This window comes from Lagenorhynchus albirostris, chromosome 1 (assembly GCF_949774975.1).
Source record: "Lagenorhynchus albirostris chromosome 1, mLagAlb1.1, whole genome shotgun sequence".
NCBI lineage: Eukaryota > Metazoa > Chordata > Mammalia > Artiodactyla > Delphinidae > Lagenorhynchus > Lagenorhynchus albirostris.
In genome coordinates this window covers 51,273,846-51,299,843 of record NC_083095.1, presented here as the reverse complement: position 1 = coordinate 51,299,843, position 25,998 = coordinate 51,273,846, and positions in this window count along the sequence as shown.

Here is a 25,998-nt window from a genome sequence, read left to right as displayed (position 1 = left end):
TACTGTCTGGAAGAAAATCATTATGCACACCACACCTAAGGAGCTCTGAATGATGGTCATGAGCTTCCTCCCTGACAACAGAGCATCCACATAAATTATTTAGAATTCTTCTGCACAGATCTGACTATTCTCGCAATGTATTTATTCAATCATATCACTATAGACTCACAGATAGTTATTTTATACTCTGAGTTATCATCTAATACACTTATTGTGTTACTCAAATTGTTCCAGCTTTGGCTAGCGGGAGCTCTTTCAGTCAGCTCCTGTGGCACTCTGACATCCTCCCGTCATCACTGAGGTATTTTGTGGATTGTTTTCTACTAGCACTTTTTTACCTTCTAGAACTGTAAGATTACAAGATTTTCCAGGCTCATCTGAAGTCAATATTTCATGGATCATTCTAGCTTCCTCCCCTTGCTTGTTTGTAACCTCTCACTCCAACAGTAAAAAACCTCGTTCCCAACATTTGCTATTGTTCTATTTCAGTATGCATGCATAGTGGATTCATCATTTTTCACCCATACTTCAGTAGGAAACAACTTTATCAACTAGAGTACAGTGCTGATGTACACTTCCATTTGCCATTAGTCTTACAGTCTCCACTCTTCCAAAATTACTTAGGTCACCAGCTTTCCCTCCCACCTCCAACTGTGAGGCTATTTTATACATTTTTAATACAGTTAGATTCTTTCATCATACTCTGTACCTATCCTGAGAACCCTCAACCTCTTAAATTTTTTTAAAATTTATATACAGTAAAGTTTACTCTTTGTGTTGTAAAGTTCCATGGGTATGAAGAACAAAAATGTCATGTATCCATCATTATAGTATCATACAGAATAGTTTCATCACCTTAAAAAATTCCCTATACTTCACCTACTTAATCCTCCTCCACTTCCCAAATTCCTGGCAACCACTGATCTACCGACTCCAAAGTTCTGTTTTTCCCAGAATGTCATATAATGGAATTATATGACATAAAGCCTTTTCAGACTGGCTTCTTTCCACCAAGATCCATCCATGTTTTTGCATAGCTTGATAGTCCTTTCCTTTTATCCCTGAATACTACTCCATAGTATCAATGTATCACAATTTATCTAATCATGTATTGAAAACCATCCTGGATGCCTGTGGGTTTGGTGATTAAGAATAAAGCTGCTACAAACACTCACATGCAAGTTTTTATGTGGACATAAATTTTCACATCAACTGAGTACATACCTCAGAGCACAACTCCTAGATTGTGTGGCAAGACTAACTTGGGCTTTGTAAGAAATTGCCAAACCATATTCCAAAATGGCTATATTATTTTGTATTCCCACCAACAATGAGCATGAGTTCTGTTGCTCTGCATCTTTGTCAACAGTTGGTATTGTCAGTTTTTTGGACATTAACATTCTAATATATGTGTAGTGGTATTTCACTGTTAACACACAAATAACATTGAGCATATTTTCACACATTTATTTGCCATCTGGATATCTTCTTTGGTGAGGTGTCTATTCAGCTGTTGTGCTAATTTTTAATTGGTTTTTTCTTTTCTTATTGTTGAATTGTAGGAGTTTTGTATATTTTGAATATAAATCTTTTATCAGGTATGTGGTTTATAAATATTTTCTCCTAGTGGTTGACTTATCTTTTTATTCTCTTAACGGTGTGTTTCACAGAGCAAAGTTTTAATTTTAATAATGTCTAATATACCAATTTTTTCTCTCATGGAACAAACTGTTGGTGTTACATCTAAAAACTCATTTCCAAACCCAAAATCACATAGATTTTTCTCCTACATTTTCTTCTATAAGTTGCATAATTTTGCATTTTATATTTATGTCTATGATCCACTTTGGTTAAATGTTGTGTGGCTAGGTTTTGGGGGTTTGGGCATTGTTTTAAATGTGTGTGACAGAGTGGAAGAGTGATGTGGTGGGGAGAATGACGGTAGAAGTAAGAAACTAAAGCCATTATCTGAAATCAAGGAATAAGTGATGTGGCCCTACTGTGTTCACTATGAGAGCATTTTATCTTTCTCTTTTCATAGCTCCTCCAGGGAAGAAGTATAGTAGAGTAAACAAGCTTCAGAAGGCCTACTTTGGTGTTTCGAGGTTCTCGTTCACCTCTGAGGAAAATGCCTGCCTGAACTACTTCACAGAGATGTTTTGCAGGACAACAGGGATTATGGAAAATAAAGGCAGTTTGGAAAATCCAAAGGCCAGTACAAATGTAATTTAACAAGCACCACTTTATAATGAACAACCTTCCTTTAAGTTCCCTTCCTACACTATGCCTGGGAGGAAGAAGCATTCCCCTTACTTATTGGAGAACTTTTCATCATATAAACATTCCATCTAGAGAGCATTTCCGTGTCAAGCTGAGTCCTGATGTGCTCTGACCGTCATTCTCTGCAGAGCAACTGTGTAAGATTAAGCATCCTCCAACCCCACATCTTCCTCCTTTACCCTCCCCCTTTCCTTTTCTACGAAGGGCTGAATGAAGCCTTAGAGAAACGATACATCTTGTTAAAAGACAAAAATTTTAATATGCTTCAGTTTAAGAGTTTATTAGAGCAAAAATCAATTTGAATAGGGCAGCATCAAACCAGAAGTAGTTGGAGGCACTCCACCAACAGGAGCTCCGGGAAAGTATTTTATAGAGAAAAGGCATAAGCAAAGCAAGGAAATCTTCGATGGGCCATAGCTTATTACTTATTCTTAGGTTTTGATTTCTTAACCTTGACACATTTTCAGGCTTAGGTTTTGGTTTGCTTACCTACACTGCTATTAGAACCACCTCAGTCTAATAGCCTCCTTGTTTAATTAATTTAACAATTTTTAAGCCTATTTAGCGAACAGCCTGGCCACCTGTGCTTGAGAGTGAACAAGATCCTCTTCTGAGCCCTCTTCAACACACCATGCTCTACCTAGAGGAAGCTGAAATCATCCTTTGCCTCCACCTCCACGTTGTAAGTTGAATGTAAGCCATAAGGCCCAGTCACAGAGCTACCTACCAAGTAGACCTCAGTCCTACAGCATCCAAACCATCTGCCAAGACATGCATCAGGGGTCTGGCGGCATGAAGCAGCATTAGTCTTTGAGACTGGAGTTTGGCAGTGGTAAACTCATCACTAAGTGAAAAGCTAGCCAATTCTTGAGCTTTTGTCTTCTTTCTGAGTTTCCCTCAGCCCCAAAGTCCCTTTAGATAAAAAGGGAAAGTTCCTTGTCCATCTGTGCCTTCAATAGATTCCCACACCATCCTAGATTTGAAATGAATTACCTAATGCCTCCAAAATGTGAAGTCTTTCTATGCCTTCTCAAATTGAAATGGAAAGAAACATACTTCAAATTGAAGATTTCAAATGCAAGATCTGAATAGCAACTCAGTTCTCTTCTTCCTTCAGCAAGCTGTAAGTCTCCAAGTATAAAATATTCCCTAATGAGCAAAAGAAATGATGCCTTTTTGTAGGGGGGAAATGCAAGTGAGTAGTGAAACAATCAATATTGATATTTCCATTAGCCTGAAATCCCATTAGAGACATTTGTAATTAATTGCAAATATATTTTGAACACAGAAGATTTAACAAGAATACCACATTCACATTACATTCTAATTCTGTTGATCTGGCTCTTTCTCTCACTGGAAACAACTTATGTAATGAATACCTAACCTTTGCTAGGTGAAACGAGGAACTAAATGAAGCTCACATTTAAATGTAACTGAAAATGTGTCAAATGAGTTGTAAGTGAATAAAGCATGTCAGAATGATTATTTTCTAAAGGTGATGGACACTTTAGCTGTATCTCCAGGTATGTGGAGAAGCTATTAAAATTGTAGCAAGGTCCACCAGGTTCAGAGAATGACACTGGAAATTTATTAGAGGTGCCAAATTCAGTCGTAGTCTGAAGCGTGTTAATGTTTTCAACTGCAGACTCCTATAAAATTCATTTCAAGATCTTTGCAGGAAAAATGTGTTTATGAAAATCACAGAGCCTCCAAAGAAGAAATAGAAGAGTGTGTGTGTGTGTGTGTGTGTGTGTGTGTGTGTGTAAACTGCTGTATTTTCAAACAGTATAAACTGAAAAAATCCAAAATTGCTCTATGTTCCTCACTTTCCAAAGCATCATATATCCAATGTATTTGGCAAACCTTCCACAAACTACTGTGGCATTGGTTTTTCTTACATTTATATATGCTATCACCAGGGCCTTATCTACTCTCAAAGTCACCAGACTTCCAAACAAGCCTCTTCTTAATTAACTGTATTCCAAATACCCCCAAACATACAAACCCTCTACCATAAAACCACCACTGAGCAGAAAAGATTTATGGGTGAAAGCTATTTTCTTTCAACTTCTTTCTCGAACTTCTTTCACTCTTTCTCACTGTCTTCTGTTTGCTGGTTGGTTTATTTGGTTGGTTAGTTTGCTTGCTTATGGCAAGTCAGGGCATTCATCTTCAAGACTTATTTAAAGTGTTATACTTTAAATTGTGTTTAAAGTCATTAACCTTACCCCTACTTTAAGATATGTTCCTCACAGGAACACACCTGCCTCCTTAGATGTGGGGAACTACTTCTGTACAAATTTAGCAGAAGTAAGCTGGGAAGAAAGCATTAAAATTTCATTCATTTTGTTAAAGACTTTCACTACAATAGGGAGGGTGAACTCTGATGGGAAAGGTCCATGGGGCAGGTATGGTTGTGAAGAACAAGGGACCAAAGTACACAATATAACCCTGGGGTTACAGTGGCCTACAACATGCCAGCAAAAAGTGAGAACCCTCTGTGGAATGGCTGGTTTGCCTAAACTACGTTGCAAAAACTTGCTGACTGGACCAGTTATTTGACAGCACATCACTGACATAAAGAAGTATGTGTCCTCTGTGAGTAGATCACAGAACAGTGAAAAGGTCCATCTGAAATCTTAAAATGAGAGAGAGGGAGAGAGAGAGAGAAAATTATTGTTCAGGTCTTAACTCAATCCCAATCTTGCAAGATACTTAAACCATTTTCCATATCCCACTTATGCAGATAAACTATCAGGCAAAACATAGCTACAGAGAACCAGCTGGAAAACTGCTTTGGATCCATGTCAGGAGTATAGGTAAAAGGACCATTTCTGAACTGCACCATTATGCTCCTTGCACATGAGGCCCCTGGTTTAGAGAACCTTGGGGAAATGTGTGAACTCATGTTCTACTCATGGGTATCAGAGTTTCGGGTTTTTTTTTTTTTTCAATTGCTGCTAGTGGCTGAGGTTGCTAATTGCCCTAAAATAAAATGGGAGAGTAAACACAAAGGTCCCCATGTATGTTTAAATTTCTTAAGTCAACATTTTTTGCCACATCTCCCCAACAAGAGCGCACAATTTTGGTTCGGATTCCTCCCATTGCCCATGTTCCTCAAATTAAAATCTTCCATTCTTCTTACTAGACCTTACCCCTTACCCCTGGGCTGCTTTCTCCTCTAGGTTCTTGGGGAAGAAAAAGTAGAAAACAGACAAGAAACAATAAAAGTCAGGTACTCAAATGTATATATTTGTCCACTGATGCAAGAGGATGTCATTGAAAACAAATATACCACCTAGAAAGCACAGAACGCACCTCCTAAGAAGCAGAAGACTCTAGAACAGGGAAAAGTGAACAACTCTCTCAAACCCTTGGAGGTTTTCTTCCTCGTTTGTTGGGTAATTTACAATCTGAAAGGTAGTGATAATTGGTAATGATTTGCTAGTAACAGCCATGTGAATGTGCTTGTATCTGAATGGCTGAAGGCCCCCTTTTTTCTGCCATATCTTGTTTCCATCCCAGGTCTGTGACCTGTGTCAGGAACACATCAACACATCCCTCGATCCTTTACCCCAGGAGGGTTTTCACATATGCCCGCAACAATATTGCTTTTGTTACCCTCTCCTTTTCAGCCTCACTCACATACTTCTTAGTGTGCTACCTACCAGTATAAGTTTCTCCAAAGAAAGAAACCCATCCACAAAGGAATCCACCTGCTGTTTGAAGCTGATGGTGTATTGTTGATAGATGACCAAAAGAAAACTGAACTCCTCAACTCTTATTTTGCTTTTGTACTCACTGTCAAGGGAAAAGATATTTAGACTAAAAGGAGTAGAATAAACATTGGTTACCTGGGCAATGAAGCTCAAAATGAGAGAAGAGCTTGTAGGGGAACATCTATAGGCTGTAAATAAGTTCAAATCTCTTGACCTGAGAATTATATTTCAGGTTACTGAACAAACTTTCATTTGAGAGTGACAGAATGCTGTAGGTAATCTTTAGAGAACTGTGGGAAAAGTGAAAGTCCTAGAGCCCTGAAGACAGTGAATGTGATTCTAATTTTCAAAGGGGGCAAGGTATATTTAGTACAAACTTAAATTCCAGGCAGGACAAAACTGTGAAGGAAAAGTGTATGAGCACTGTTAGCTCTGAGTTTGGTAACCTTTCATGAATGATAAAGGATCCTTTTAGAAATCTGATTCAAGCTATGGATATGTTTGCCCCCAAAATATGTGATGGATAACTGAAATAAAGGATGGATATCTCTCCTCCCAAAATATATTCATGCACACAAACAAAATTCTGCCAACAGTTTCAGGAAGTTTATAAACACTTTTAATTTCATTCATAACTTGACTAGTGAGTGCATTAAGAAAGATCATGCCAATTCAAATCATTTCTTCCTTAGCAAGTTTTCTAACTAGTATATCTATAAAAAGGGCCAATAATATACACATTGATTTACACAAAACATTGTGATAAACTCATTATATTCAAGATGGCAAAAAGTGAGCTGGCTGTTAGTAAAATTAGTTTGTTATTCCTTTAACAATATTTACTAAGCATCTATTATGTGTCATTTATTATAGGCACTATTATAGGCACATTATTATATGCACAAAATAGATAAGGCCCCAATACTTGAAGACCTTGTAGCTTAGTGGAGTATAGTTTGGGAGATGTGGTTTGGAGAAGCACGTAAAGAAAAAGACATTAGGTTAGGGTCAACTATAAATTCAAATTCCTGAGATACTGCATATGAAGTGCTTAGCATATTGACTGGAGTATAACCAATACCAAATCAATGGTATTTTTGTTGTCATTATTATTTTCATTTTTATCATTGTTTTAAAAGTTCAAGTAAATGCATAATGCTTCTGTCAAATAAACCAATATAGTTGTAGGATGAATTAACAGAAATGGAATATCTACAATATAGGAATAAATCCAATTTATTCTATGCTGTTGATGGATTATTACATTTAATTATGTGATGTTATAGACGTCCTGCCCTTAGAGGTCAACCAAGATGGTAAAGGGACTAACAACACATCATGTGAAGAATGTTGAGGAAATGAGGATGTTTAGCCAAGAATAAAGAAGAACCAGAGAGGACATATGAAGGACTTCCACATAATAAGAAGGTGTACTTTTTTTCCACTTCTCCAGGAGACAGAAAAAGGATAGAAATAATAAGGAGAAAAATTCTGACTCACTTAAGGAATTTCCTAGTATTTTGGACTTCCCAATGAAAGAATGGACTCCTTCTGTAGATGGAGAATTCTATAACACCAGGGATATTTGAGAATTGGCTGGTGGCCCTTTGGTAAGAGTGTTGCAGAGAGAATCAAGAAACAGAAAGATAGTTATGTTAGATGACTGTGCAGGTCCTTTACAGCCCAGTGGTTCACACTTGCTTTATACATGCACAAGTATATTATACAGTCCCGACTTGACTGTTTTAACTTTTGATAGAAAACAACAAAACAGAAAGTATCAGCGGTCTGTTTTTTAGTTTGAGAGTGCCAAAGACAATGTACATGCACACAGGCTCAGTATATACTGTATATTTGCCAAAATGGTATGTGGAATATCTTTCCCCATGATCAGAGCTAGTACACAGAAACTTGGCAACACAGTTGGTTGTGCCCTCAAATGCCTGCTAAGAAGTAGCCAGTCAGTAATTTGGTCTTGCTTATACATGTAGCATAGACCCTGTTCTCACATTTCTAGTTAGTTAAGTCATGACTGCTAAGATATAGTTACAGAATTTCATTTGATTCATAGAAAAATATTAAGAAATCAAGGTCTTCTCTGAACTCATTATTGAAACAAAGAATATACTTTACTGGATAGTTTTGAAGCCACAAACCAAACCTTATTAAATGTGGTTTATGATTCAAAAGCCATTTATCAACTGCTTACTTCTCAGCAGAATGCAGAACTCAGCAGTTGTATGAATTCCCTCTCAGTTCTCGATTTGCCTATCCAATAACATAACCTCTCCACTTGGATATTTCAGAGTTCCCAAATTTAACATACCCCAAATCAGCTCTTGATTTATATCTCTGAACCTTTCCATACCTCTAATCTCCCCACATTTTAAAATTACACCTTTATCCACCAAGCTGCTCAAGTAAAAACCCTAGAAGTCATCCTTGAGATCTCTTTTTCCCCCTCTCTCCTCTTTGAGACTGGTTGATTCTCCTTCACAATGTATATGGAATCATTTCCCTTCTTGCAGTCTCCTTTGTCATTTTCCTAGTCAAAGTCACTGTCATATTTTTCCTGACCTGTTATGGCAGCCACCCGCCAGCCTCCAGCTGCCACCTTAATTCATTTATATCCGTTCTTCTCAAAAAAATGCCAGAGATATTGACTTGAAATGCAAGTCAGACTTTGTCACTTCCCTGGCCAAATTCCTTTAACGATTTCTCACAATCACTTAAAATATTAACTTCTTATCATGGCTCTCAAGGTCTCAGTTGATACAATGTCTACCTATATCTCCATCCTTATCTCTTGCTTCTCACTCCTCTTATTCTCCAGTATTCTTTCAGGTCTTTAAAACTACCAAGCTCTTCCCCATCCTAAATCCCTCAGGGATCCTTTCTTGTGCCTAGAAAGTTCTGTCCTCCGCTTTTCTCTTGTCTGGCTCCTTCTCAACCCTCAGGTTTCACCTTAAATTACCCCTTTTTGGAGAGGCTTCCGAACAACCGTCCCTAAAGCAAATTCCCAGTCCCCGCCTCTCTCCCATCCTGTCTGGTTCTCTCTAGCTAGCTTACTATTCTACTGATTTTCTTTCTAGGGTTTACCATAATTTGTAATTACTTTACTGATATACATGTTTTTTATTTGTTTTTCCCCCACACTATAAGCCACAAAGGGCAGAGGCCACATCAGTTTTGTTCACTATGCATTGGGTGGGGACATACAGCATACAAGGTAAGGGCACAGGCTCTGAAGCTGGACTGCTTGCATCCTAGTAGCAATTTGCTAATTTATAACTTTCTGACCTTGACATTCTTGACTTCAATGATTTCTTATGTGAAAGAAGAAAATACGATTTACCTCAAAAGTTTTTAGGAGGATTAAATAACAGATTCAAAGTGCTTAGCATATAGTCAACACGCAACAAGTGTCAGCTATTATCATTTTAGTGCCTAGTACATAGAAAATACTGTATGAGTATTGATGGCCTCAAGCAGTGGCCTTTGCAAGACATGTCAAAACTAACTGGGGAAATCTATCAGATTAAGAAATGACCCTTACCTGGAAGAGATTTATAACCTCCAGCAAATTGTCCTTGCTGTTCTCTTTTCATTCATTCTGGGTGGCTTCCCAAATGGCTTTTCTAAATATTCATCACTTTCTTCAAGTCCTCAAAGGATCACCCCTCACTCTTCATTCCTTCACCTCTAAATTTAACTCTTCCTTTAATTACCTCCTTTCCTAGCATCTCAGCAAAAGGCCCTTCCTCTTTTCCAGGGCCAACCCTTGTCTCAAACTTCTAAATTTTGTACTCTCCTAACTCCTCTGCATGTAATTATATTTTTTCTGTCTTCCCACTCAACTGCTACCTCTCTGTTGACTCCTTGCTCCTGGTCTACAAGTATGCCAATGTCTTCACCTAATATTATATATTATATTGTTCTTTCTGTGTACACCACGGCCCTTGTCACCACTGTATTTCTCTATCAAAAACTTGAATTATCTTTCAAAGTCTGGTGCGATTGTCACTTCCTTTGTTTAGCCTGCTCTATTCCTTTTCTCCTGAGGCAAAATCAATGACCTTTTCCTCTGTCTCTAATAGCACTTCATTTGTATTTCCAATATGTTTAAATTCTTTTTAGAACAATGTAGATAGATGGACGGCTTTAAAGATAGATGAGAAGGTACTCCCTCCACTAGCTTTTGGAGCCTCTTAAGGGCAATGCATATGTCATTCATTTTTTAACATTTCTTTTAATAATTTAGCACTTACAGTGTTTCTTTTTGCTCTCACAATGTTTTGGTCTCTGTGCTAAGCACTTTAACTTTAAGCTTAAGAGTATTAATAGGGAAACTGCCCCATGCACAGAGGAAGAAATTCAACCTTCAAGTGGTCAGTTGAGTTGCCAGCTATCATTCTTCACCATCATATTGTATTTCCTCCCAGAACTACTGGGAAGTGGAGAGAGGAGGGGAGAAGGAATGGGGTAAAATAACCAAAATGAAACTAGTAATATAAACACAATCTCCAAAAACCCTTCACCAACAATTGTGCTTCTTTATTATCTATTTCCAGCCTCCAATACATTTTTTCAACAATAGCTAAAAGTTACTAAGATAAGAGCAACAGGTAAGATTGTACTCTGCTGCTTATTCAACTATCAGACTTTTCTTGGTTTACTTTATTCTGTAACTTTCTCAAACCATTGTTACTAGATTCTTTATTTTTGGAGGATAGAGCAGAGAAAACTCAAGTCACATGTTTAATTTTAGAAATTTTGAAAGGAGCTTCATGGAGGGGACTACAAACATTAATATTTAATAAGTATAATATTAATAAATATAAACAAACCTGAATAAACTAAATACAACTTTCTCTTAATGTATTAAGCCTTTCAGAATTTAGGGTTGCCTGGCTCTTGCTCTATCTAAATGAATAACGACGAGTGAGATTAGAAAGATAGGGAGAAAAAAGGGAACCAGAATACATAAATTAAAAAGACCACAAAAGTAGAATTAGAAAGAGAAATAGGGATTCCCTGGTGGTGCAGTGGTTAAGAATCCACCTGCCAATGCAGGGGACACGGGTTCGAGCCCTGGTCTGGGAAGATTCCACATGCTGCGGAGCTACTAAACCCGTACGCCACAACTACTGAGCCTGTGCTCTAGAGCCTGTGATTCACAACTACTGAGCCCATGTGCCACAACTACTGAAGTGCATGAGCCTAGAGCCCATGCTCTGCAACAAGAGAAGCCACCTCAATGAGAAGCTCGCACACCGCAATGAAGAGTAGCCCCCGCTCGTTGCAACTAGAGAAATCCCCCGCACAGCAACAAAGACCCAATGAAGACAAAAATAAATAATAAATAAATAAATTTATTTTAAAAAAATAAAAGAAAGAGAAATAAAGGCAGTTAATTGGGTGGAGAGAGAGGGCTGAAGGAACTCAACTCCTCTTACTTAAGTAGCAATATTTTAATTCTCTGTCCTCAGCAGCACTGACAATAAAACTACCAGACCTGTACAACATATTTGAAAATTATAAAGCACACGGCTTAAAACAGGTAAAAGACTGGAAACAACCCAAATGTGCACCCATAGAAAAAACGCTTAAATAAATTGTAGAATGACCGTATACTGGAATACAATACAGATGATAAAAAGAGCATTAGCAAGGAAAAACTAATATATATTGTTTATGGAAAAAAGCAGGCTACACAAAATATAGTGTAGAATTCAGCTTTTTCTAAATTGTTAATTTACAATGTTGTATTAGTTTCAAGTCTACAGCAAAGTGATTCAGTTATACATATATATGTATATATACATATATATTTTTTCAGATTCTTTTCCATTACAGGTTATTACAAGATGTGGAGTATAGTTCTCTCTGCTATATAGTAGGTCCTTGTTGTTTATCTATTTTATATACAGTAGTGTACTTATGTTAATCCCAAGTTCCTGATTTATCTTCCCCCACCACTATCCCCTTTGGTAACCATAAGTTTGTTTTCTATGTCTGTGAGTCTATTTCTGTTACGTAAATAATTCATTTGTATCATTTTTTTAGAGTCCACATATAAGTGATATCATATGATATTTGTCTTTCTGTTTCTGACTTACTTCACTTAGTATGATAATCTCTAGGTCCATTCACATTGCTGCAAATGGCATTATTTCATTGTTATGGCTGAGTAATATTCCATTTTATATATATATATATATATATATATATATATATATATAACACATGTTCTCTATCCATTTACCTGTCAATGGACATTTAGGTTGCTTCCATGTCTTGGCTATTTTAAGTAGCATTGCAATGAACATTGGGGTGCATGTATCTTTTCAAACTAGAGTTTTCTCCAGGTATATGCCCAAGAGTGGAAATGCAGTAAAAGCTTTTGATAAAATTCAACATCCATTTATGATAAAAACTCTTCAGAAAGTGGGTATAGAGGGCACATACCTCAACATAATAAAGGTCATATATGACAAATCCACAGCTAATATCACACTCAAGAGTGAAAAGCTGAAAGCATTTCCTCTAAGATTAGAATTCAGCTTTTTGTAAATAAATTGGACTACAAGTTATTTATTGTATAAATACATATATTGCTAGATAAATGATATAAAATTACTTAATATTATTATTTTTGTTCATTTATAGAAGGTGGATAATAGGATGGAATGGGGATGAAGGCAGAAGTGAGGAACCTCAATTTTTTACAATAAACATATATTAATGGCATATACATATGTGCGTGTATACAGATTTATTCTAAAATATAGTAATTACTCAGTAGACAGTTTCTAATTAATGATGAAAAATTTTAGAACTTTACTTTGTCCTTAGGAATTATAATTAACAAGTTAACCACTAAATTATACAAGAAAAGTTGAGATTATCTGGTTCAGTCTCCCTTTTTAGATGAGAAAATGACCCTAAAGGGGTAAAATGACTTAACCAAAGTCTCATAGGTATTTAACATTAGATTTAGAAGGAATTAATAAAGAAAAAGTAAGTCCCTCAAATAAATTAACCAATGAATAGCTTGAAAATCTGTGATGAGGTGCTTGTATGTGAAAGAATTAAGAAGATAGGAGCTCTTTTATTTGTTACTCCAAAGAACTCATTTCTGGGTCTGGGCCTCACAGTACTTGAGGGCAGGAGCCAGAGAACCTTAATGGCTACAAAAAACTTAAGGAAAGAGGAAAATGAAGCATCTGGTTCCAACAGGAAGTCAAAAGAGCTATTCATTTCCAACAGTATTTATAGCTTTCCTACAGTGTGCCAGGCCGAACACATCTAACATGTCAGTGGGAACAAGGAGAATAAACAAAGGATGTACAAGGTCACATGAAGCCTCCAGTCATAACAAAAACACCCAAAACCAAATAATAAATAAATAAAAATAGATAACACCATACCACTCGGCAAAAATAATCTGAGCACATCATGAAAAAAATGAAAACCAAAATATTTTAAATGGATGACTAATACTATAGCACATAAACCATTCCACAAATGCTATCAAAGACTGCTGTCTGTTATCCTTCTTAACTGAAGTAAACTTAGTCTAATGAATAAAGGGATGCTCTTACAATTTTGGCTGTTGATCAGGATCAAATCGGGAAATGGATTTGCTGGCAGTCCATTCTGAGTGATGATTTGGCAGTGGGTTATTTGATGTTACCACATTCTGTAAGTGCAGCTTCCTTCAAGACAAGAATCAGTTTGTGCTTTTGAGGCAGGAGATAGATGGGCCCTTGGGATCGACAGCTGGTGTTTGTCAAGTGGAATAAAACTGAAGCTTTGTTTTCCCCCAGACACTCCAAGGACAAAGCTAGTGGCAGAAGCTCAGCTCTGCAGGAATAAAGAGATAAGATGACCACTCCTGAGATCAAGGAAATTTCCCCGATTACACAGGCACAGAAAGACTCCTTGGGGGTCAAAAAGGTGCAGGCGCCACCCCATAATAGGTGATGCCAAGACCCCCACAGGCCTCTGCAGTGGAATCCATCTCAGCAAAAAGTTGCGCACACATGTTGGGAGGGTCCTAGGACCAGACAGGTGTGGAAAAAGAAACAAGATAGTTGGCCAAACGTAAACAAAGACCTGGAAGAACTGCCCTTATATGAGTGATTTTAATCACCTCTTTACTGCACTCCTCATTAGGGAGGACTCCCACACCCTTTCTCTCCTGGTGTGTATTTCTGCCTTGCTTCTGTCTTAAATAAACAAACTGTTCCTCTGTGTGCTCTCCCACTTGTTGTGCTGTGTCTCTAATAATATACTTTGTCCCTATTTTTACAGTTTTTGCCTCCTTGAAACATTCTTGCTTTCAAACAGGGGCAAGAGCCAGGGGAATTTTGCTTCTAGCCTCTAGCCCCTAGTAGTGGTCTAGTGGCTAGGATTCCTGGTTGTCATAGAGGCTACCCAGGTCCAATTCCTGGGCAGGGAACTAAGATCTCTCTTCAAGACTGCTCACTACTATCTCTCTGAGATCACTTTTTGCCATTTTAGACAAGATTTGATTTTTAGGTTTAAAAGCTCTAGATCTGGACCATCTAAAGAATTACAATAAAATCATTAAAATTTTCTAAGAAAACCTTCATACACATGTAACTGATGAGGTCTGAATAAACTCTATCGATCATACCAATGCCAGTTTCTTAGTTTGGCTATTGCCATATAGTCATGCAAGATGTTAACATATGGGGAAGCTGGGGGAAGGATGCACAGGACTTCCCTGTGTTTTTCCGTTTGTTTGTTTGTTTTGCAAACTCCTGTGAATCATAATTATTTCAAAATAAAAAGTGTTAAAAAAATCTTCAAGGGCTTCCCTGGTGGCGCAGTGGTTGAGAGTCCGCCTGCCGATGCAGGGGACACATGTTCGTGCCCCGGTCTGGGAAGATCCCACATGCCGCGGAGCAGCTAGGCCCGTGAGCCATGGCCGCTGAGCCTGCGTGTTCGGAGCCTGTGCTTCGCGATGGGAGAGGCCACAACAATGAGAGGCCCGCGTACCGCAAAAAAAAAAAAAAAAAAAAAAAAAAAAAAAATCTTCAAGACATACTTCCCCTAACTGAAATTTAAAATGTGGGTTAAGTTATAAATCAAGTGGCCAATCCCTTGGTTTAATTACTATGAATTGCATCACCTCTGAGGGTTAATTTCCATACACTGCCAATCACACTGCCAATTGTACTACCTTTCAGAGGGTTTACCATTTAACAAGCATTCAAACAGCATTCCAATAGCTAAGAAAAACTGCACTGTTGGCAGCTATAAGACACCTGAACTACACTTCATCTTGTTAATAGAGTTTCAGTGCGGATTTGTCCATGTTCCTATTTCACTGCAGCACTCATTTTCTTTCATTTGTTCTTCATAAAGTGTTTTCATCATCAGAAAAGTGACTTTATAACAGGTACTAAATAGTTCCTCAAATCATATTTCCTTGATCACATTTCTTTACCTTTCTGGTAAAATATTAACTTTCTTTTGTATTGCAACAGTCAATCTAATTTGCTCCAATGTTAGGATAGAAAAATTTACTCTTTGTCTTTACCTGGTATCTTCAAACTTCCACGGAGTTTTTCTCGGGAAATCAGTATTTACTCTTCTTACCAGATGGAGGCATCTTAGAGTAACATCTGTGAATCATTCTGGAACATGATCACTAAGGTAAATAATTTAAATATGTCCTGGACATTACTATCCACCATCCTGCAGATAGTGGGAACCTGAGAACAACCATGCTTTTAGTTTGCCAATCAACACTGAAAAGATGAAAGCAGCCAGGTGACAGGCACTATAGACTGAATGTTTGTTTCACCCCAAAATGCATATGTGAAATCCTAACTCTCAAAGTGATGGTATTTGGAGGTGGGGCCTTTGGGAGGTAATTAGGTCATGAGGGTAGAGCCTTATATAAAAGACTTCAGAGAGCTCTCTTTTACCTTCTGCCATGTGAGAACCTGGCAAAAAGACGACCTTGTCTAAACCAAGAAGTGGGCCCTCGTCAGACACTGAATCGATAGAGACTTGATCTTGGACTTCCCAGCCTCCAGAACCATGAGAAAAAAGTTCTGTCTTTATAAGCCACCAACTATATAGTACTTCATTATAGCAGCTCAAATGGATAAGATAACAATTAAAGTAGAAAGAAAGGTTGTGATGGCAACAGAATCTTTGTGGCTGAGGCCAGAATGATAATGTTTTAGGTGTGGAAGGGTGGAGCTCAATTAAAGATATATTTTCTAAAGAATGTTAAGAGTTATAGAACCAATATTTTCTGTGGCCAACTTCAAAAATAAATGAAATTCAAGGTTTTATATACATCTGACTGTGGCAATGTCATTGCTTTAGCTGGAACCTCCAAGCCTAAATCAAGCCCCCTCATTGATGCTTGGGTATGATCTGTTTATATGGACTCATCTTGCTGTGCACTTGTCACACGGCAGGATGAGTGACCAAGCTGTTGGACATGCCTTAATTTTATGCAAGATCAATTAGAAGGTTATATTTCATCCTCAGAACTTTTAATTATTTTTATGGGGAAATGACGACTCACAGAAAACAGGAATTCTTGCTCTCACATCAGTCAAGTGGTGAGTGGAAGCAACACTGTTAAAAAGAGAATTGATAAAGGGGGAACCAGAGGTGTTGCTGTGTGTGCTTTTTCCTTGAGGCAAATGGCTGTACCAGCTGTTACTTCCTCTCTCCTGAGATTAGAGAGAAAAATGGATGGCTGTTTTGTAATCGCCATGCATTTAAATCTGTTTGCAAGAGATTTATTTATATCCTACAGTCAATACATTTGCTCAGTAAACTGAGCAAAACCCTGCTTGCAATGACAACTTACACTGCATTAAGCAGCTTTGTTTCCAGCTCTAGTCAATAGAGGGATGACAAGCAACTCCTCTGTGATTTCTGGACTATTTGTCTTTCCCAACTAATTGACTTTGGAAGAAGCTCTTCCCTTCATTGAATTTTGTTGCTGTGTATAGAAAGTAAAGAGAAGGTGTTACAGCTAGGAGAAACATTAGTTACAGTCTTCTGACCCAACCCTTACATGACAATGAAACCCTTGGCAGAAATATATGTCCCATCTTGACAAACAGCAGAAGAATGACCTTCCAAGGATCTTACAGAAGAATTCACCCCTGATCAACTAACTCTTATTAAGGAAAATTAAAGATATAATGCCAAAACAGTGAGAAGATATCAGGTCTTATGAGTCTGGGAAGTTGAACACCAATGTTTGTCTCCCTTGGTCAATATCCAAGTATCACTTTAGAGTCAGTAACACCACTGTCCCACTTTAAAAGAAGGAAGAAAGCCACCTGCAAGAAAAGTAAAAATAGGCAAATGGGACTACATAAAACTTTAAAACTTGTGCTCAGCAAAGGAAACATCAACCGAGTGAAAAGCAACTTATAGAATGGGGAAAATATTTGCAAACCATATAACTGATAAGGGATTAATATTCAGAATACATAAATAACTCTTACAACTCAACAACAAAATAAACCAAATAACTCAATTAAAGAATGGGCAAAGGACTTGAATAGACATTTCTCCAAAGAAGATATACAAATGGGCAACAAATACATGAAAAGATGCTTAACATCACTAATCATCGGGGAAATGCAAATCAAAACCCCAGTGAGATATCACCACAGATCCACTAGGATACCACTATCAGAACACAGAAAATAAGTGTTGGTGAGAATGTGGAGAAATTGGAACCCTTGTACACTATTGGTGAGAATGCTAAATGGTATAACCACTATGAAAAACAGTATGAAGAGTCCTCAAAAAATTAAAAACAGAATTACCATATGATCTATCAATCCCACTCCTGGATATCTATGCAAAAGAATTGAAAGCAGAATCCCAAAAAGGTATTTGCACACCTAATGTTCATTAAAGCATTATTCAGGATAGCCAACCTAAATGTCAACTGATGGATGTGTGGGTAAACAAAATGTGGTATATACATGCAATGGAATATTATTCAGCCTTAAAAAAGAGGGAGATTTTGTCATATTCAATATCATGAATGAACTTTGAGGACATTATGAAAAATGAAGTAAGCCAGTCACAAAAAGACAAATACTGCATGATTCAACTCACACGAGGTATCTAAAGTTGTCAAACTCTTAGAAACAGAAAGAAGAATGGTGGTTAGCAGGTGCTTGGGGGAAGGGGATAGGGGAGTTGTTGTTCAATGGGTAGAGAGTTTGTTTTGCAAGATGAAAAACTTCTAGAGATCTGTTACACAAAAATATGCAACACAGTTAGCACTACTTTATACTTAAAAATTATTAAGCTGGTATTTTTATGTTGTGTGTTTTGCTTCAATTTTTTAAAAATGACAAAGAAAGCAACTCACTGAACTATATTCAAAACAGACATTTCTTACTGATATGGACATCAGTGGAGCTTAAAGAACATTTAGATTCTCTTAAGCACAAAGAAGTGGAAAAGGGAGTATGAGACAGACTACATCCATCACGTACAGCGTTAGAGACTCCAAACTCCAGAATTAGAGATCCAAACCCAGAAGGGCAATTTTAAAAAAGGAGTGGGTTGTAAGTGGGAGAGAAGACAAATAATCCTTGGGTGAAACAATTTAAATCAAGCATAATTTTATTTGGTCTTTGTAATAGGCATATTTCTTTGTTGTGTAACAGAAAACAAACAGTCTTATACTAAGGCATAGTTCAACACTTTACACCAATGATACAATCAGCAGAGTGAACAAAATACATTCACATCCTGAAATTTGACACTACCTATCACTTCCTTCTTGAAATTAATCCCCGTTTTCTCAACAAAACTCCCCTCCTTCAATAACTTGCCTCCAAATAGTTGCTCAGAATTCCCTAGCTTTCCCCCCTCCTCTCCTGGGGATCTCATACACTACCAGAGCTTCAGCTATAACTTAAATGCAGAAAACACTCAAATCTATAGCTGTGGCACTGCAGGTGACACCTTCCTGAGCCACAAAATCTACATGCTTGACATCTACTATATGGTGCTCCCCAAAACTTAAATTCCATATATAGAAAATAAGTGCATTTTCTATACTCTTCAATAACTACTTCTTCCCCCCCGGTATCCTTCGTCTGTTAGTGACAACATCCATCCAAGCATTCTTGCATAAAATCTTGGAATCATATCCTCTCCTAGTCTCACAGTCAGTAAGTTCTCAAGCCTTATAGATTCTTCCTCTGTAATTTGTTTCACTTTTCTTAACCTTTCTTTTTCTCTCTCGCCAACCTAATTCAAGACCTCATCATTCTCGTCTCCCTTTACCTAACCTCCCCACTAGAAGTCTATGCAATGTATAAGATCAACCATTCTAATCCCAGTGCTACCTGTTTCTATATTTGTAGAATTTCACAAAACATTGTTAACTTCCTTAATTTGTTCCTTTTCATCTTAAAATTATTTTTCACTGACTTTTGCAGTTTTGGACAAGAGAATCCATTTCTTCTTTTCTGTAGAGAAGAATCTAGCAGATATTTGCCTATGGAAGTTAATAAAATTTTCACTGACATTGAATTCAATTCAAAAAGACTTCTTGAAATAGCAAATGTCAGTTACTATACCAATTTGCTTAAGTTTTTCTTCAAAACAGCCCTCAACATGTAGACATCATTAGAATATATTGGCGAGATTACCAAATACTATCTCACAGAGGATTAATTTTTAGGAAACGAGGTCATTTCAAACTTTGTTCAACTCTTCATCCCCCCATTCTCTTAATATAATGGCTGATTTGCCCCATGTATGCCTGTGGTTTTATTCTATTCACCAAAAGTGCACATCAACGTATACACAAACACATGTGCACAAGATAATTAAGTGGCAAGAAACTTATTTAGTCTAGTTTTAGAGAAGGGGGGCAGATTAATTCTACATGAAGAGGAATGCTGACTTTTATACTGACTCAAATTATTCAACCTGAAATCCAATGGCCAATGAGTGATTGCTGGAGAAAACACACATCATGGGGCTGAGGACTGTTTTTCAATTTTAAACAGTATGTGCACAGTTATTCTTATTTAGAATATCAGATAAACATTATTACCAGATGTAAATTTTACTGATTTGGGTAAATATATGCATGATTTATCAATATAAACAATATGTATTTACCAGGTGATATGAATACGGCCATTATCTCCCATATTTCATTTATCTTTTAAGCCTTAATACTTAAGAGCTTGGTATAGGGGGGACCTTGAAGATGGCGGAAGAGTAACACGCGGAGACTACCTTCCTCCCCACAGATACACCAGAAATACATCTGCACGTGGAACAACTCCTACTGAACACCTACTGAAGGCTGGCAGAAGACCTCAGACTTCCCAAAAGGCAAGAAACTCCCCACGTACCTGGGTAGGGCAAAAGAAAAAACAGAGACAAAAGAATAGGGACGGGACCTGCACCAGTGGGAGGGAGCTGTGAAGGAGGAAAAGTTTCCACACACTAGAAGCCCCTTCGCGGGCGGAGACTGCAGGTGGCGGAGGGGGAAAGCTTCGAAGCCGCGGAGGAGTGCACAGCAACAGGGGTGCGGAGGGCAAAGCGGGGAGATTCCCGCACAGAGGATCGGTGCCGACCGGCACTCACCAGCCCGAGAGGCTTGTCTGCTTACCCGCCGGGGCGGGCGCGGCTGCGAGCTGAGGCTCGGGTTTCGGTCAGCGCAGGGAGAGGACTGGGGTTGGCGGCTTGAACATAGCCTGAAGGGGTTAGTGCACCACAGCTAGACGGGAGGGAGTCCAGGGAAAAGTCTGCACCTGCCGAAGAGGCAAGAGACTTTTCCTTCTCTCTTTGTTTCCTGGCGCGCGAGGAGAGGGGTTTAAGAGCCCTGCTTAAAGGAATTCCAGAGATGGGCGCGAGCCGCGTCTAAAAGCGCTAACCCCAGAGACGGCGCGAGACGCGGCTAAAAGTGCGGACCACAGAGACAGGCGCGAGCTGCGGCTAAAAGCACTGACCCCAGGGACGAGCGGGAGACGCTAAGGCTGCTGCTGCCACCACCAAGGGGCCTGTGTGCGAGCACAGGTCACTATCCACACCCCTCTTCCGGGGAGCCTGTGCAGCCCACCACTGCCAGGTTCCCGGAATCCAGGGAACACTTCCCCGAGAGAACGCACGGCGGGCCTCAGGCTGGTGCAACGTCACGCCGGCCTCTGCCGCCGCAGGCCCGCCCTGCACGCAGTGCCCCTCCCTCCCCCCCCCCCCCCCGGCCTGAGTGCGCCAGAGCCCCCTAATCAGCGGCTCCTTTAAGCCCATCCTGTCTGAGCAAAAAACAGACGCCCTCCAGCAACCTACATGCAGAGGCGGGGCCAAATCCAAAGCTGAGCCCCTGTGAGCTGTGAGAACAAAGAAGAGAAAGGGAAATCTCTCCCAGCAGCCTCAGAAACAGCGGATTAAAGCTCCACAATCAACTTGATGTACCCTGCATCTGTGGAATACATGAATATACAACGAATCATCCCAAATTGAGGAGGTGGACTTTGAGAGCAAGATCTATGATTTTTTCCCCTTTTCCTCTTTTTGTGAATGTTTATGTGTATGCTTCTGTGTGAGATCTTGTCTGTATAGCTTTGTTTCCACCATTTGTCCTAGGGTTCTATCCGTCCATGGTTTTTTTAAAATTTTTTTCTTAATAATTAAATTTAATTTTAATAACTTTATTATACTTTACCTTCTTTCTTTCTTTCTTTTCTTTTCTTTTCTTTCCTTTCTTTCCTTCCTTCCTTCCTTCCTTCCTTCCTTCCTTCCCTCCTTTAGACAACGAATCATCCCAAATTCAGGAGGTGGTCTCTGGGAGCAAGATTTATGATTTTTTCCCCTTTACCTCTGTTTGTGAGGCTGTATGTGTATGCTTCTGTGTAAGATTTTGTCTGTATAGCTTTGCTTCCAACATTTGTCCTAAGGTTCTATCTATTATTTTTTCTAAATAATTATTTTTAATTCAATAACTTTATTATACTTTATTTTATTTTACTGTATCTTCTTTCTTTCTGTCTTTTTCCTTCCTTCCCTCCTTCCTTCCTCCCTCCCTCCCTCCTTTCTTTCCTTCTTGCCTTCTTTCCTTCTTTGCTTCTTTCTTTCTTTCTTCTTTCCTTCCTTCCTTCCTTCCTTTCTTTCTTCTTTCCTTCCTTCCTTCCTTCCTTTCTTTCTTCATACTTCTACTAATTCTCTCTACTTTTTCTCCCTTTTATTCTGAGCCGTGTGGAGGAAAGGCTCTTGGTGCTCCAGCCAGGAGTCAGGGCTCTGCCTCTGAGGTGGGAGAGCCAACTTCAGGACACTGGTCAACAAGAGACCTCCCAGCTCCACATGATATCAAACGGCAAAAATCTCCCAGAGATCTGCATCTCAACACAAGCACCCAGCTTTACTCAACGACCAGCAAGCTACAGTGCTGGATACCCTATGCCAAACAACTAGCAAGACAGGAACACAACCCCACCCATTAGCAGAGAGGCTGCCTAAAATCATAATAAGTCCATAGACACGCCAAAACACACCACCAGATGTGGACCTGCCCACAAGAAAGACAAGACCCAGCCTCATCTACCAGAACACAGGCACTAGTCCCCTCCACCAGGAAGCCTACACAACCCACTGAACCAACCTTAGCCACTGGGGACAGACACCAAAAACAACGGGAACTACAAACCTGCAGCCTGCAAAAAGGAGACACCAAACACAGTAAGATAAGCAAAATGAGAAGACAGAAAAACACACAGCAGATAAAGGAGGAAGATAAAAATGCACCAGACCTAACAAATGAAGAGGAAATAGGCAGTCTACCTGAAAAAGAATTCAGAATAATGATAATAAGGATGATCCAAAATCTTGGAAATAGAATGGACAAAATACAAGAAACAGTTAACAAGGACCTAGAAGAAATAAAGATGAAACAAGCAACGATGAACAACAAAATAAATGAAATTAGAAGTACTCTAGATGGGATCAATAGCAGAATAACTGAGGCAGAAGAACGGATAGTGACCTGGAAGATAAAATAGTGGAAATAACTACTGCAGAGCAGAATAAAGAAAAAAGAATGAAGAGAACTGAGGACAGTCTCAGAGACCTCTGGGACAACATTAAACACACCAACATTCGAATTATAGGGGTTCCAGAAGAAGAAGAGGAAAAGAAAGGGACTGAGAAAATATTTGAAGAGATTATAGTTGAAAACTTCCCTAATATGGGAAAGGAAATAGTTAATCAAGTCCAGGAAGCACAGGGAGTCCCAAAGAGGATAAATCCAAGGAGAAATACGCCAAGACACATATTAATCAAACTGTCAAAAATTAAATACAAAGAAAGCACATTAAAAGCAGCAAGGGAAAAACAACAAATAACACACAAGGGAATCCCCATAAGGTTAACAGCTGATCTCTCAGCAGAAACCCTACAAGCCGGAAGGGAGTGGCAGGACATATTTAAAGTGATGAAGAAGAAAAACCTGCAACCAAGACTACTCTACCTAGCAAGGATCTCATTCAGATTTGATGGAGAAATTAAAACCTTTACAGACAAGCAAAAGCTGAGAGTTCAGCACCACCAAACCAGCTTTACAACAAATGCTAAAGGAACTTATCTAGACAAGAAACACAAGAGAAGGAAAAGACCTATAATAACAAACCCAAAACAATTTAGAAAATGGGAATAGGAACATACATATCGATAATTACCTTAAATGTAAATGGACTAAATGTTCCCACCAAGACACAGATTGGCTGAATGGATACAAAAACAAGACCCTGATATATGCTGTCTACAAGAGACCCACTTCAGACCTAGAGACACATACAGACTGAAAGTAAGGGGATGGAAAAAGATATTCCATGCAAATGGAAACCAAAAGAAATCTGGAGTAGCAATTCTCATATCAGACAAAATAGACTTTAAAATAAAGACTATTAGAAGAGACAAAGAAGGACACTACATAATGATCAAGGGATCGATCCAAGAAGAAGATATAACAATTGTAAATATTTATGCACCCAACATAGGAGCACCTCAATACATAAGGCAAATACTAACATCCATAAAAGGGGAAAGCGACAGTAACACAATCATTGTAGTGGACTTTAACACCCCACTTTCACCAATGGACAGATCATCCAAAATGAAAATAAATAAGGAAACACAAGCTTTAAATGATACATTAAACAAGATGGACTTAATTGTTATTTATAGGACACTCCATCCAAGAACAACAGAATACACATTTTTCTCAAGTGCTCATGGAACATTCTCCAGGATAGATCATATCTTGGGTCACAAATCAAGCCTTGGTAAATTTAAGAAAATTGAAATTGTATCAAGTATCTTTTCTGACCACAATGCCATGAGACTAGATATCAATTACAGGAAAAGATCTGTAATAAATACAAACACATGGAGGCTAAACAATACACTACTTAATAATGAAGTGATCACTGAAGAAATCAAACAGGAAATGAAAAAATACCTAGAAACAAATGACAGTGGAGACACAACGACCCAAAACCTATGAGATGCAGCAAAAGTAGTTCTAAGGGGGAAGTTTATAGCAATACAAGCCCACCTTAAGAAGCAGGAAACATCTCGAATAAACAACCTAACCTTGCACCTCAAGCAATTAGAGAAAGAAGAACAAAAAAACCCCAAAGCTAGCAGAAGGAAAGAAATCATAAAAATCAGATCAGAAATAAATGAAAAAGAAATGAAGGAAACAATAGCAAAGATCAATAAAACTAAAAGCTGGTTCTTTGAGAAGATAAACAAAATAGATAAACCACTAGCCAGACTCATCAAGAAAAAAAGGGAGAAGACTCAAATCAATAGAATTAGAAATGAAAAAGGAGAAGTAACAACTGACACTGCAGAAATAAAAAAGATCATGAGAGATTACTACAAGGAACTCTATGCCAATAAAATGGACAATCTGGAAGAAATGGACAAATTCTTAGAAATGCACAACCTGCCAAGACTGAATCAGGAAGAAATAGAAAATATGAACAGACCAATCACAAGCACTGAAATTGAAACTGTGATTACAAATCTTCCAACAAACAAAAGCCCAGGACCAGATGGCTTCACAGGTGAATTCTATCAAACATTAAGAGAAGAGCTAACACCTATCCTTCTCAAACTCTTCCAAAATATAGCAGAGGGAGGAACACTCCCAAATTCCTTTTACGAGGCCACCATCACCTTGATTCCAAAACCAGGCAAGGATGTCACAAAGAAAGAAAACTACAGGCCAATATCACTGATGAACATAGATGCAAAAATCCTCAACAAAATACTAGCAAACAGAATCCAACAGCACATTAAAAGGATCATACACCATGATCAAGTGGGGTTTATTCCAGGAATGCAAGGATTCTTCAATATACGCAAATCTATCAATGTGATAAACCATATTAACAAATTGAAGGAGAAAAACCATATGATCATCTCAATAGCTGCAGAAAAAGCTTTTGACAAAATTCAACACCCATTTATGATAAAAACCCTGCAGAAAGTAGGCATAGAGGGAACTTTCCTCAACATAATAAAGGCCATATATGACAAGCCCACAGCCAACATCATCCTCAAAGGTGAAAAACTGAAAGCATTTCCACTAAGATCAGGAACAGGACAAGGTTGCCCACTCTCACCACTTTTATTCAACATAGTTTTGGAAGTTTTAGCCACAGCAATCAGAGAAGAAAAGGAAATAAAAGGAATCCAAATCGGAAAAGAAGAAGTAAAGCTGTCACTGTTTGCAGATGACATGATACTATACATAGGGAATCCTAAAGATGCTACCAGAAAACTACTAGAGCTAATCAATGAATTTGGTAAAGTAGCAGGATACAAAATTAATGCACAGAAATCTCTGGCATTCCTATACACTAATGATGAAAAATCTGAAAGTGAAATCAAGAAAACACTCCCATTTACCATTGCAACAAAAAGAATAAAATATCTA